The sequence below is a fragment of the Aedes albopictus genome, chromosome 3, assembly GCF_035046485.1.
Source record: "Aedes albopictus strain Foshan chromosome 3, AalbF5, whole genome shotgun sequence".
In the NCBI taxonomy this organism is placed as follows: domain Eukaryota; kingdom Metazoa; phylum Arthropoda; class Insecta; order Diptera; family Culicidae; genus Aedes; species Aedes albopictus.
The window spans coordinates 336,610,263-336,624,696 of NC_085138.1; the positions used below are offsets into that span (position 1 = coordinate 336,610,263).

General features: G+C 41.4%; 1 protein-coding gene across 2 annotated transcripts in view; it reads left to right on the forward strand.

Annotated features, from left to right (window-relative positions):
* LOC134284269 (beta-arrestin-1) overlaps window positions 1-14,434 on the forward strand; it is a gene marked incomplete at its 5' end in the record, with an annotated part of 128,989 nt that overhangs the window by 81,244 nt on the left and 33,311 nt on the right.

A 14,434-nucleotide genomic window follows, 5' to 3' on the forward strand; every position in this document is an offset into this window, starting at 1 on the left:
TCTAGGAGGTGCAATGGGATTTCTTAGATTCTACGGAAAATCCTTCAGAAGTTCGTTTGGGTATTCTATTAGGAGAATTCGAGAAGTCGAAAATTCCTCAAGAGTTCCTCCGGAAATTCCTCTAGGAGTATGTTCAGGAATTTCTTTACGAGTTCTTCCTGGAATTCCTCTTGAAGTTTCAAAAATATTTTTTTTTTAGGAGTTCCTCCAGGATTTCCCCGAGGACATAAGAATTTTTTACTACAAGCTTCAAAAATCCTCAAATAACTTTGGCTCACCCAGATGAGGACAAGGGATTCCTAGTGTTTCTAAAAGTCCAAAAAGATTCTACATAGATTCTTCAAAATATTCTTGAATTACTTTAGCGGACCCAGATGTGGACAAGGAGTTCCTTGTACTTCTTAGCCAAGAATTTTACAAAGATTCTTTAAACATCTTCGAACTACATTTGGGAATCCAGATGTGGATAAGGAATTTCTAGTATGTATTTCTTAAAATCAAGAATTAACATAGATTCTTCAAAAATCCTCGAACCACTTTAGCGGACCCAGATGTGGGCAAGCAATTTCTAGTATTTAAAAAAATAAGGAATTTTCTCGGGACTCAAATAGCTTCCGCTTACCCAGATGGGGACAAGGAAATCCTAGTATTTCTAAGAATCAAGAGTTTTGCTTAAATTCCTTGAAAACCCTCGAACTACCTGATATTTTTAGAAATAAAGAATTACTCCTAGACACTTAGAAAATCCTGAAAAAAACCTTAGCGAACCCAGATGTGGACAAGGAGTTCCTAGTATTTGTCAAAGTCTAGAATTTTGCATAGATTCTTCAAAAATTCTCGAACTACCTTAGCGGACCTAGCTATAGACAACAAATTCAATCAGATATCATATTAGTCGCTGCCAACTTTACGCCCACCGCGTTTTGCAGGCTGTTTTATAATCAATTTAATTTATATTTTGTTTGTGATGAGTCAATAGTAAGCAACTAAAAAAATCAGTTGGATTGGATGCAAGACCGCTGAGAAATTGCGGTTGGCGTAAGCGACTGTAGTTGGCATTTCTAAAAGTCAAGAATTATTCCCAGACTCTTGGGAAATTCCTCAAATAACCTTAGCGAACCCAGATATGGGCAAGGAATTCCTAGTCTTTCTAGAAGTCTAGGTGGTCTAGAATGGTGGTTCGGTCCCCCTTCGAGCCCGAGTTCGAGTCATTCGTTATGGAAATATTCTCTACATTCGTGTGCTCCGTGTATGTTCGTGTCTACCAGTGTCTACCACGCGATATACAAGAGCAGCTTGATCATTGGAAGAGAAATGTCAAAGTTTATTACTATGGATGAGTTCTTGAACTTATGCACGTTTTCACTAATTAGACGTTGGAGCAGTACCATATTCACAGAAAATGAACTTTTTTCCATGGCCACTTATGCAGCATGGCACCGCTCAAAACTCAAACGAGAATAAGTACACGCGCATTGGTCCACATAACAACATGCTGAGAAGCAGAGAAGCATACTTTGTCCCAGTGGGAACAATACTCCCAGAAAAAGAAAAAAAAATATATCAATATTTTAAAGCAGAATACTCATGCATTGTAAAGCGATACATGTTGCCCTGAAATACACAAGTTTTATAAGAAAATCTAACAGGTTCAGAAATTATTCAAAGATGATTGTGTTCCTATTCGTTGATCTTGTTCGCTCTGTCTGTTTCTACTATTGATTATGTTTTCTTTTATTTATTAACAAAACAGCAATGAAACAGAAGAATTGAAACAGTATTTCACTGTCATTTGTTACAAATTTAATAAAATAAAATGTTTATTTGATCTATTTGGGTTCGAGCACTTTAGAGGTGAATTACTAAACGCACCGCAGTCGCAAACCCAGAGCCAGCGATGCGGAGAGCCACAGTAATTGGAGATTGGTTGCTCTCAAATTTGAGTGGTTTTTTATAAAACCGTTTTTACTAAACAGCACGGTTTACGAAATTTTATGCGGTAACATGTACTTTTTTTTACGTTTACAGCATCTATGAACATACAACAATATTTGCACATGGCCTTTTGAGGATAGATTACCTTTTTATGTGAAAAATAAGCAAGAGAAATGCATAAGCATCTACTTTTTGTTTGTAGATTTTTTCGCTCTTGACCACGGTATTCAAATTTGGAATATCCTAGAATCGTGAAATTTTCACAGAATATTCTAGGATATCTACAGAATAATTGCACATGAGGAAATTATGGTATTCGGTCTCATATTCGAGAAATTACGCATAATACGCCAAAAAGTCAGAAATCCTCTCTCTCGTGAGAAGCGTGACCTCAGACCTTAAGGGTGACTCTAGAAGAAATGCCTGAAGGTGCTCCAATGAGAATGCCAGGAAGTACTTAAAAAGGATCCCTGGAATACTTAATGAAAAACTTGATTGTTTTAATACGTTTATTGTTATTGAACAACATTGTATCAATTGTTACCTATTTTGTTTATAACAATGCTTTCTTGGAAATTCCTCATTCATCAATGAATTTTATTTCCAATTGAAACCAATGAACCACCCTAACAGTTATCCTTCCGTTGTCTTCTTAATCAACGAAACAAGAAAAGCAAGCACTTCAAAGTAGGATAACGACGATACTCGCCCGGCAAACATACCATGACCATGGAATTGCCTATCTGCTGCTTCTGCATTCCTGGGGCTGGCTGTGAAGCCAAGCTGGTTGAGGTCGAGCAGCAAGGGCTATCGACTTTTATCACTACGTTCACTACTATAAGTCTTGGTTTGTGGTGTGTATATAGGTACATTGTTGTACACTTTGAATTACACATTCAACCCTCCGACATTGTTTCTTCATCCGTCTTATGAGAAACTGAATTGATCTTTGTTCTGCACACTCACTGTGCAAATTGTTTCCAATGGCGTAGTTTGCCTGAAGTGATATTTTTTTTTCCGTTCTGTTATGTTACATTTCGGTTCGTTTCGATTTGATCTTGCATACACTCTAATCAAAGTGGAAAGCTTTCTGGTCCAACGCATCACATTTTACACATGGAAACCAGTATATTGACACAGCACATTATCGTATCACTTTACGAGTTTTCTTTCTTTCTGATGGACTTTTCCTTTGGAACAGTTTGTGAGATGGTGATTCTTAAAATACTCAGAATTCATTCACTCTCCGTATTATCATAAAACTCTATGATTCTGATTACTTACTTTTAGTCCTGAGCACCCATGGTGGTGCAGAGGGCAGAATTGAGAGATCTCCATTCTGGGCTGTTGCCCGCCATCGCCTTGACCTGTGACCAGGTCAAATTTCTGTCAACTTCCTTTTTACTTCCTCGTTGAGGCTGCGCCACCATGAGCCTCTGAGCCTGTCTTTGCTGCGATATCCTGCTGGGTTCAACGCTAGCTTGCATAATCCGTTCTCGGCCCTGCGTAGAGTGCGGCCGACCCACTTCCACTTTCGCTCCCAAACTTCTGTCGCTATCGGCTTTTTAAGACATCGAAAATCCGCGTTGGAGATTCAATTGTGCCTCGTAGCATTCATCTTAGTCCAACTGAAGCAACGTGAGACATCGTGATCATAGAGAGGACGAATATCGCCGGTAATTGCGGCTTTCTTGCCTTCGTCAGCTAGGCTAGGTCTGATCGTTTCACTTTCTTCTCGAGAGCCGAATCCCGCTGAGTCTGCATTTGAATGTTATGATGATTCACGGACCGTCTCACTATACTGTAGATTTCAAGAATCACCGCATTCAATTGCCTCCAATGCTCCAATTGCCAAGAGGATAACCGAAACGCTACGGACGTCCTCCAGGTGCTACATCTGCTTCAATGCATCCTCTTGGTTGTGGTACTTCGTTATCTTGCCGGAGAACATTGATTGGACATTACAGTCTAACGTTACAGTGAAGTCGATGAGGGTTACCCGCTTCATCCGTTTGTCGTAAACCACAATGTCGGACCTGTAGGCATGAATAAGGACGTCCGTAATGATCTCGCGATCCCAGTATAGCTTTATGCAACTATTTTCCAGAACTTGTCGTAGGGTACAAATATGTCGACCAAATTGTGCTTTAACCCTTTGGAGCCAGAGGGGTTAATATGACCCCGGTGATGAGCTAACACTGAACAGCCTGCAACAACTTGCTCGATCGTTCCTCCTACTGTATTGTTCTTCCTACAGTGGTCCTCCAAGTCTTCGTGCAATATGTACCGTCGGTAATTCTTCGTCGCAATTACGCGGTCCTGGAAGATAATCATGGAACCTTATGTTTCTGAGAAAGGGTCACCCCGCACCAGCCACGCGTTCAACGGCGCCTTATCGATATGCTCGAGCTTCAGTTGATAGGGGTCCGTCCCATGCAACTCTTTCTGCTTCCACGTTACGAACATCTCGTTGACGGTCTTGATGTTGCAGTTTAGCTGGTAAATCCTACTACACCAGATTTAGGGCGATGTAACCGTGGTTAGCTTCGAATACAGTGCGGTACATTCTGTGACGGTTCTGGCTTTCTACGAAATATGTCCGTAACTGCAGGATCTAGGCGACACATGCATAGTGCCTGGATATAGGTAACGCTTCTTCCTCTTACTGCGCGTTGCAGGGTGACTCTCTCTATGAACTACTTTGGGTGGCACATTTAGTGCTTGATGAACGAGACTCGAGGCCAGTCTTAGTACACTTTATCACCCCAAAGCTTTAGGTCAACAGGGGCACATAAAACGTGTTGATCGCCTTCACCTTGTTGCCTCCTAACAGAAAGCTTCCTCAGAACACAGTTGACACGTTGCAAGAACTTGTCGTGTTGTTTAACTGCTAACTGCAACAAGTTTACGTTTCACTTAACGAATGAAATTGAGTAATTGCAACGCCTGACAGATGTCATAAAGCCATCAATTGACGTAAAATGAACGTAAACTTCATGCGACTGTTCATAGGCCAGAGGAACTTATTCACCTAGCGTGAATGAGGATGAAGCATCAGTTACTTTTGCATTATGAAGATCCTGCTTTTTCTCTTCGTTTAATTCATCCACATTCATTCAATTCCTCCAGCGTATTAGGGCAAACATGGCACATCATTTTGACGTTTGGCGGTGCGATAACTGCAAATTTGTTGAACTTACCGGAATTGCAGGTAAAAAGCATTGCAGTTAAACCGTTTGCACGACCGAACGTCTACTGTACTTATTCTTGACATATCATTCCTACTGAAACAAACCTTCCAACTCCAAAAGACATGACAGTAGACAGCAGTGGAAGCAAATTCGGTTTCATGCGATACTGCGAGTTATAACGCCGGGGCAAGTCCGCCTAGTCTTAGAAGAACCCTGCAGAAAATCGCTAAAGAAATTCTCTGATAAATCCCTAGAGAAATTTCTTGATAAATTTCTGGCGAAATTTTGTGATATATCCCACGGATGAATTATTTCGGTGGAAATATTGCAAAAGTATTATATTCTTCCTAAAGGAATTCATGGAATAATCACATGAAGAATTTATGTACAAATTCCACGTGAAGTACCAGAGGGAATTTCTGGAGGGATTCAAAGCAATCTTCTAGAGGAATCACAGCAAAAATCTATGAAAAAGGGGAATTTCCTGAAAGAATCATTAAAAGAAATGCTTTGAAAGAAAATGAGGCATCCCTCTTACCAAGGGCTGAAAGTCTCTTTAATAAAGACAAATCAATCAATGAGGCATCCCTGGAGTAATTCAACAGGGTTTCCTGGAACCAGCAATCTTTGAATGGGTCTCTGAAGAAATTCCTGGTGGTTTTTGCCGATATCCTGAGTTTTCGGAAGAATTACCGGTGAAATCCCTGAAAAAAAATTAGAAAAGAGTTCAAAATGTGCAGAATAAGTACCAGCAGGAATTACTGGGTGAGTCTCAGCAAATACTTATTGAGCAGGAAGGTATTAGAGCATTGCAGGTATGACTGGGAGAATCCCAGTAGAAATTTTAAAGGGAATGGCAGGATGAATCCTTGCAAAAATCTCTGGAATCCCATGGGGAATCCTAGAGAAGCCACAGGGGAAATTCCTGGAGGAATCATATCGAGAACTTTTGGAGTAATAGGACAGATCGGTGAAGTACTAGATTTGTAGTAATGAGCTGAATTTTTGTATGGTGAGAAGTTCAATTCTCCGTTTCTGCAATGAAATGGTGCAAAAAGCGTGGGTACTATTATTCCTTGCCTAATTTGATGCTGTTTGAGCAAAAATTTGGGCAACAGTGTTGTTGTTTTCTCCATTTCTTGCAACATAAATAACATAGTTATCCATAGTTTTGCTCAAACAGCATCAAATTAGGTAAGGAATAATTATACTGCACGCTTTTTGCACCATTTCATTGCAGAAACGAAGAATTGACCTTCTCACCATACACAAATTCAGCTCATTACTACAATTCTAGTACTTTACCAATTGTGTCCTATTTCAAAGCCCTTTTTAGAGGAATCCTAGCAGATTAAAGTCAGTAGAAATAAATGGAGGAGTTTGAATCCTTGAAAAAAAAACTCTAGAAGAACTCCTTCGAGAATTTCAGGATAAATCACAGAAGGTATTTCATTAAGAGATTCCTGGGTGAATTCCCGAGTGAATTTTGGAGGAATCTCAAGAGGAATTCTAGGAGGCATTATCGTATAGGAAACTTTGAATTTTCCACTGCTGAAAATGAAATGATGTACACTCCAACGCTACCTGCTAGGGGATTTGTTACTATTAATCACATGAGCAGGTAACGTTTGACGCTTGAGCAGTTCGGAATGTAAAAATGAAAAAGAATCTTGTTTTATGCGATATTGGTTCAAATAGTTAGATATAAAAAGGTATACTATAAAGTTGACTTTTGAAGATAGGTATATAAAATACAACAATGAAAAAAACATTTAAACAAGGCTAAAAATCATTGTTGAGTGAATAGCATAATTTTGGGGGAAGGGGATCTGTTTTGGCTTCGATATAACGTAACTTTGATATATCGTAACGAACATAAAAATGTTGTTACGTTATATCGAATTATGAATGTATACTAATATTAGTTTGGGCAATCCACGGTACTCACAGCTGCTTTAGAATAGTGAAATGTAATGTATAAAAATTACTACTGAATTCGTCAGTAAATCATTGTTTAAAATTATAGGAAAGATTTATTTAAAAAAAACGTCCGAAGAGATCGTAAGGGAAAACTTTTTTTTGAAAAATCATAAACCAGTCACACTTATTCAAATAAGATGATAAAGTAGCATCTAAATTTTACATTTACATCGTTTTCAACCATATAAGAATTGAACACAATCAACTAAATGCATGTTGGATGGTAGAGTGATGAATGCAAACGACTGAAATTACAAAAAAAAAATCAATAAACTTTATGTTACCACAACGATACCACAGTTGATTGTGGTCAAAGGTTTAGACCTATGGTGGAACCACTGTGCATCGTCCTTGCATTATAAGAAGTACGCAGTTCGCAAGATTTTTTGGCCTATCTCGATGCGTGGAAAATTCAGGTAAGGAATCGCTCGAGAAATGAGGAAGCTTTTGATTCTTCTTGACTCCAGTACGGAACTGAGAAGATACGTCAAATCAAATCAAGCTCTCTGTGTTGAAGTTCTTGACCATTCCGGTAAAGAGAAAATAATGAACTGAACGGAAATTACTTGAGCGATATCTAGCATAAACCCGTGGCCACAGGAACATGTTAGAGGACGGCTCTATCTTCATATTTTTTATATTAATTGTCTTGGTATCCGTTACCCCCAGTGGCCACGAGTGTGACAGATAGGACACTGGTCCTATTTTGGTAACGAAGGTGAAAAAAACATGAGGAGCCATGGGGAAAATGTGTTCAGAACAGGTTTCTTTAGGGCAAATTCCAGTGGCCAGAGGTTAACCAGAGAGATGACTGGCACTGTTCACAGTTACAAAGATGATGTACATGAAACATCATGACGATAGAAAACCACTTTATCCACAGTAGTGAAGGCGTGATTATTCAGTATATGTATGCTGATGGTGACAGGTTCGATTCGCGGTCAGTACTGGAACTTTTTGTAAAGGATTTTTTCTTCGCTTCCTTCGTTATAGAGTATCTTTGTGCCTGCCACACGATATACACATGCAAAATGATCATATGCAGAGGAAGCTCTCAGTTAATGACTCTGGAAGTGCTCATAGAACACTAAACTGAGAATCAGGCTTTGCCCCAGTATGGACGTTACACAAAAAAGAAGAAGATGAAGATCATGGAGATAGAGCCCTTGCATGGCTGGTAGCCACGGGTTAACCAGAGAGGTCACTCGCAGTTTTTTTCGGTTACAAAGATGATGGATATGGAAAATCATGAAAATAGAACCGTCGCATGCCTAGTTTTGGTGTCATGGTCAAAATGTCCTCGAAACAGGTGCCTCCAGGGCACATTCCGGTGACCACGGGTTACTCAGGGAGGTCACTGGTCATTTTCATGGTTACTAAAATAATGGATATGGAAAATCATGAAGATAGAGCCGTCACAAGCCTAGTTTTGGTGTCATGGTCAAAATGTCCTCGACACATGTTCCTCCAGGGCACATTCCGGTGGCCACGGGTTAGCCAGGGAGGTCACTGGTCATGTTCATGGTTACTAAGATGATGGTTATGAAAAATCATGACGATAGAGCCGTCGCTTGCCTAGTTTTGGTGTCATGGTCAAAATGTCCTCGAAACAGGTTCCTCCAGGGCACATTCCGGTGGCCACGGGTTGGCCAGGGAGGTCACTGGTCATTTTCATGGTTACCAAAATAATGGATATGGAAAATCATGAATGCCTAGTTTTGGTGCCATAACTGAAATGTCCACGAAACAGGTTCCCGCGAGGGCCATTCCGACACCCGGGACAGGACCAGATCGTGTTGACCGGTTCCACATGTCCACTATCAGACGCGCATTATCCAGTTGGACATTTTTGCTGAAGACACCAACATTGTATCTAGTAAAGCATATAAACCATATTTGAAAGCGTATGCCGTGTACTGAGTACACGACGCGACCGCTCGTGTAACGGTCTGGTTCACAAAAAAGTTACACCAGCGGTCGCGCCGGTGTACTGAGTACACATTCAAAATGTGAGGTTAGAATTACGTATTTTTCGAGTACTTTCCGTGCATTTTTTCATTTTTTTTTCTGCCTTACTAACAAGAAGAAGAGTGGATCTTGGAAAAGGACCAACACCCGGTTCAATTTGGTGCGAATTTCGATTATTTTTTTGCATTTTTCTGAGATGCGTGTACTCAGTACACGCAAGCGACTGATGGTGGGTTAAGTCACAGGAAGCCGCTTCGCCATCAACGATATTCCGAATCTCCTCCTGTTCGTTGACGTGGAAACAGCCGGCATACACTACTTAACTCCGGCGAAGATGAACTAACCGACGTTTGTCAATTCCGAACTCCATCCGGATGTCATTGCTGAACACCGCTACAAGCTGCGACAGTTGATGCAGCCTCTGCTGCACTACTGATTCCGCAAACAAATTCAGGTCGTCCATAAACAAGGCCGATGTACGCCATGCTCAGGTTCCTCTGCTTTTCGGTTCAGAGATGAGCTAGCCTAGGGCTGCAAGTCTCTTAAATAAAGATAATAATAATAAAATGCTTTTCGGTGGCTTGACCCACAATGACTACATCTAAGATGACCTGCTCTTTGCAGCCTTGCGCGTTTTTGAGACACCCTTTTTGTTCTTCAGTCATGACGTTAGTGTGGATTTACCGGCTACTTGTATTCTACCGGTCACTTCAGTATGGCCTCCAAAGTAGCCGTTTTATAAAAAGTGTAACTTAAAAATGAGCTTAAACATTTTCATTAAGGGCCGATTTCTTCACCTCGGCTTAACTCGTAAGCCAGGCTTACCCATATAGTTAAACCTGGCTTAACGCCTAAGCCAGGGTGAAGAAATCGACCCTAAATGAGCTATTTCTCGTTGCCACTAGCCACTCAATGACATTCATTTTTTTGACAATTAAGTTAACTTTTATATGACAACGGCTACTTTGGAACGGCTACTTAAGTGACCGGTACGGTGGAATACAAGTAGCCGGTAAATTCACAATATTTGTATCGCAGTGATGCTGTATCCTTCTCGCTATTACCGACAACAGCACTCTATACAGACTTGAAAAGCACGTTATTGGTCTGCACTTTTCTGGATCAGCTGTGTATTGTTCCTTCGGCAGAAGATAAAAGTGATACCCCTGGTAATGAACTCTTGTAGCTACTTGGGTTCTTATAGCACCATGTTGAAGCATTCCGCCATCTGCCTGTGGATGATCTTGAATTTTTAAAACAATAATTGTACTTATGATTAGTTGACGATTTAGTCATCAAACGGATTGAAAACGATAATTAAATTTTCATCCAAAGTTTCGCTTCGTATGGAAGCTTCTTCAAGGCCTTCTCCATAATGAGGCTTGTTTTTTAGAATACAGTTGTAGAACTCTCTTTCGTTAATGTTTTGAACATCCGGTCCATAACGCCGCAATCATTTCGCAAGAGCACACAGCCGCTGTACATGAGTGCCGAATATCTCAGTTTGGCTTCTGTGAGATATCGGAGTTCTTCAGGTTCTGCAGCAACATAACGAACTAGTCGCGTTGATCGATTACCTTGCTTGTGCTGTGTTAATCGACCAATCTTGGTCCACAATGTAGCGAACCGGTTCTCCAAACGTCGCATCCACGCGAGTTGTTGTATGCTGGGGTGTGTGCGACCTTCGCACCGTCTCCTTGCGGGCGCATCCGTAATCCCAGCGTCTTGACAACAACCACCGCAGCTGAATACACAGTAAACTGGAGATCTTTGTGGTTCTATACGGCCTCCGAATACTCTAGCAACATATCCTGGTTTAGAATGCTTACTGCACTTGTTAACCGATAGGAATACCGCAGATTTGGTATTTGGTGCTAGGACATGGGGTCTGTCCCACGTAACTGGGTGACTGCTGTGGCCATGTGGAGTGACAGTTTATCTCGTAGTTGCCTATCCGCTGTTGGGCCTGGAGCAGTGGGTGCAGTCGTATCACGACTCTTACTTGTATTCGATGCATCCAGCCCAACAGAACTTCTTCTCGACGTATCGCTCAATCTTGTCCTCTCCTCTCTCAATTCCCTTTGCGCTTTCTGCTTGATGTACTCCACTTCTGCAGATGTGAGCATATTATGTGACATAATTGCTCACTGCTGTGTGTACAGCTTGTTCAAGTCAAGCTGGTTCGCAAAGCGAGGGAATCTCTCGTTGAACATTTTCAGCATCCCTGATCTGCCGGACAGTCCGTCTCCATCCTCGTATAGACAAAATAGCAGTGCATCACGCAAGGCATCACGTACATATTCATCTTTCTCGTCCACATGATTCGCTACTGTCAGCCGCCTGCGAACGTGAGTGACTGACGTCGATCAGCCACAGCAACATTGCTGGTTGGTTGGTTGGTGATTGCTATTGCTGCCGTTTCTGCTTCTCTCCATGCTGGGCAAACTTTCATTCCCGGAAGCTACGGGTTATGCATTGGCATTAACTCCATACTTACCTTACCGGTCAGACTAAGGGCTTAGTGTCCTCTGCTGTACGTAGAAGACGTCTCCATTCTACTCGGTCCATGGCAGTTCCGCACGCTGCGAAGCGTCCGCAAATCATCATCCAGTTGATCGACCCACCTTCCTCGCTGCACACGACGTCTTCTTTAACCGGTCGGATGGCTCTCGAGAACCATATTTTAATCAGGTTGCTATCCGACATCATGACGTGACGTACTGCCCATGTTCGCATAGCCGACAATAACCATTGCCAATGTCAGCATACACAAGCTAATATCTCACGCATGTGCATATTTCTGACCAGTTTAAATTAGTATGAGAATATGGCCTTCCAATTTTCTCGATGTGGACGATGGTTGGATCTCTCAACAGATGATACAGCTCGTAATTCATTCGTTTTTTCCAAGTTCCGTCTTCCATCTGCACTCCGCCGTACATGGTACCGTAAACCGGGGTCAAATTGATCTCCGGGTCGAAATTAATCAGACGTTCTTCAGTTAGATCAAGCTTACTTTACATAGTTTCCATCCAAGTATCGTAATGCAGGAAGCATATACTAAACGATACATGTAAAAATACTGTTTAAAGCATGCTTTATCTTACGGAAAAAAGTCTGATCAATTTCAATCCGGAGATCAATTTGACCCGGTTTATGGTATGCAACACCGTTCGAAAACTCCAAGGTTGGTCCTCTGCACGTAGAGTCCTTGTTTCGTGGCCATAGAGGACTATCGGTCTAATCAGCACGTGTGAGGCGAACTTTGTTCTGCGTCTCTGGATTTCTCTGCTGGTGTCTTAAATTTACGAGCTATAGAATACCATCAGCAAAACCAAGCAGCTGAACGGCCTTCGTGAAAATCGTTCCACTCGTGTTTATCCCCGCTCTTCCTATAACACCCTCTAAAACAATGTTAAACAGCAAGCACGAAAGACCTTGCCGTTACCCTCTGCGAGATTCGAAGGGACTCGAGAGCGTCCCTGATACTCGAACTACGCACATCACTCGATCCATCGTCACCTTGATCAACCGTGTCAGTTTATCCCGGAATCCGTATTCGTGCATAATCTGCCATAGCTGTTCTCGATCGATTGTATCATACGCCGATTTGAAATCGATGAACAAGTGATGTGTGGGCACGTTGTATTCGCGGCATTTCTGCAACACCTGGCGGATGGCGATCATCTGGTCCGTTGTAGCACGTTCACCCATAAATCCAGCCTGACTGCTCCACAAACGCTCTTGCAATCGGTGATACATGGCAGCATAAAATTTGAAAGAGTATCTTGCAGGCAACGCTCAGTAGTGTGATCGCGCGGTAGTTCCCGCAATCCAACTTGTCGCCCTTTTTGTAGATGGGACACACGATATCTTCTATGCATTCCTCCGGTAATACATCCTTCTCCCAAATCTTGATAATTGTTTTTTTAGAAGCTCGCTTGGTAATTGATGTGCTCCAGTGGCTTTGTTGTTTTTCAACCGGCCAACCTCCTCCTCAATCTCTTGAGTAATTTTCTTTCTCCTTCTATTGATTTTTTTGTTTCAAAGAGGCACAAAACTTCCTTATCCTTTCAAAAACATTACAATAATAACAAAACATAAGGCTTAAACGGCAATGAACCATAGCAAAACCATGTTGAGGGTGACATATTCGATTCGTGATCGGTATCCACAGACCTGAACGTCCATCTGAAATCTTAAAGTTATAGAAGATTTTAGAAATAGTAGTCAAAATATGTAAATTTCATATTTTTTTGAGTGAAAGACTACTTCTCAAAAAAGGTTTCGAGCAATCTTTACACCAGGAAGAAATAGGGTATTGTACCATTTGGGCAGGTGTACCTATTTTGGGCACTTGCCGCTATAACTAAGTCAATTTCAAACCGATTGATTTGAATTTTTGTTCAGGGTTAGATATTGTACGTGCCTAACTCTATACAAAATTTCAAATCAATCGGTTTGAAATTTACTTAGTTATAGCGGCAAGTGCCCAAAATAGGTACACCTGCCCAAATGGTACAAGACCCTAATTTGATTTGAGCAAACGTTCTCTTACTCCTCATCAACTTCTGACCAACCTAACTTGAGTGATATTCATTGCCATACCCTTGCACTTTTCTATAAAAGCATTGCGTAACCTGAACTCAACTATAATCTTAACTATATCAAAGTTTATACAACCACCTACCTCATTCATGGCAAGCACAGGAAAAGATGTGCCGGCATTTTTTGTCACTTTTCGTCTGGAGCAGCTCAAGTCCCAAAAGTGGCTTTTCAGCCAGAAAAAAAACTTCACTCGTCCTTCGGTGTTATTATATCCCATCCATCTAATAATTTTAGAACTTTTCGTTCATCCTCTTTTACCGAACTGGTTCGACATCATAACCACTCAAAACTAACCCACCTAGCTATAGCACCAGACAATTTCCTCCAATTGGCAATACTAGCACTCCAAGGTAGTGGATATCACATTTTTACAGACTGTTTCCCACGCATTCAGCAACGCAAATGGAAAATTTGGGTCCGGGTCAGGGATGGGAACACTCACTTGCAAAGAGTTACATTCACTTGCTATTTTCTCAGTTCTGAAGCGTGCAATCAAGAAACGATGTATGGACGACTTTTGCCTTGTGGTTTTGTCTAAAACTTTGCCGAATAGAGTAGGGGTCGCACACGCATATAAAAGTCGCGAGGAAGCTGCAAAAGCAACTCTCCACGAGGTGAGTGTAAATTACACTCACCTCGTGGAGAGTTGTTTTCACGGCGCTGTCACGACTTTGGTATGCATGTGTGACCCCTACTGTATTCGGCAAAGTTTTAGACAAAACCACAAGGCAAATGTCGTCCATACATCGTTT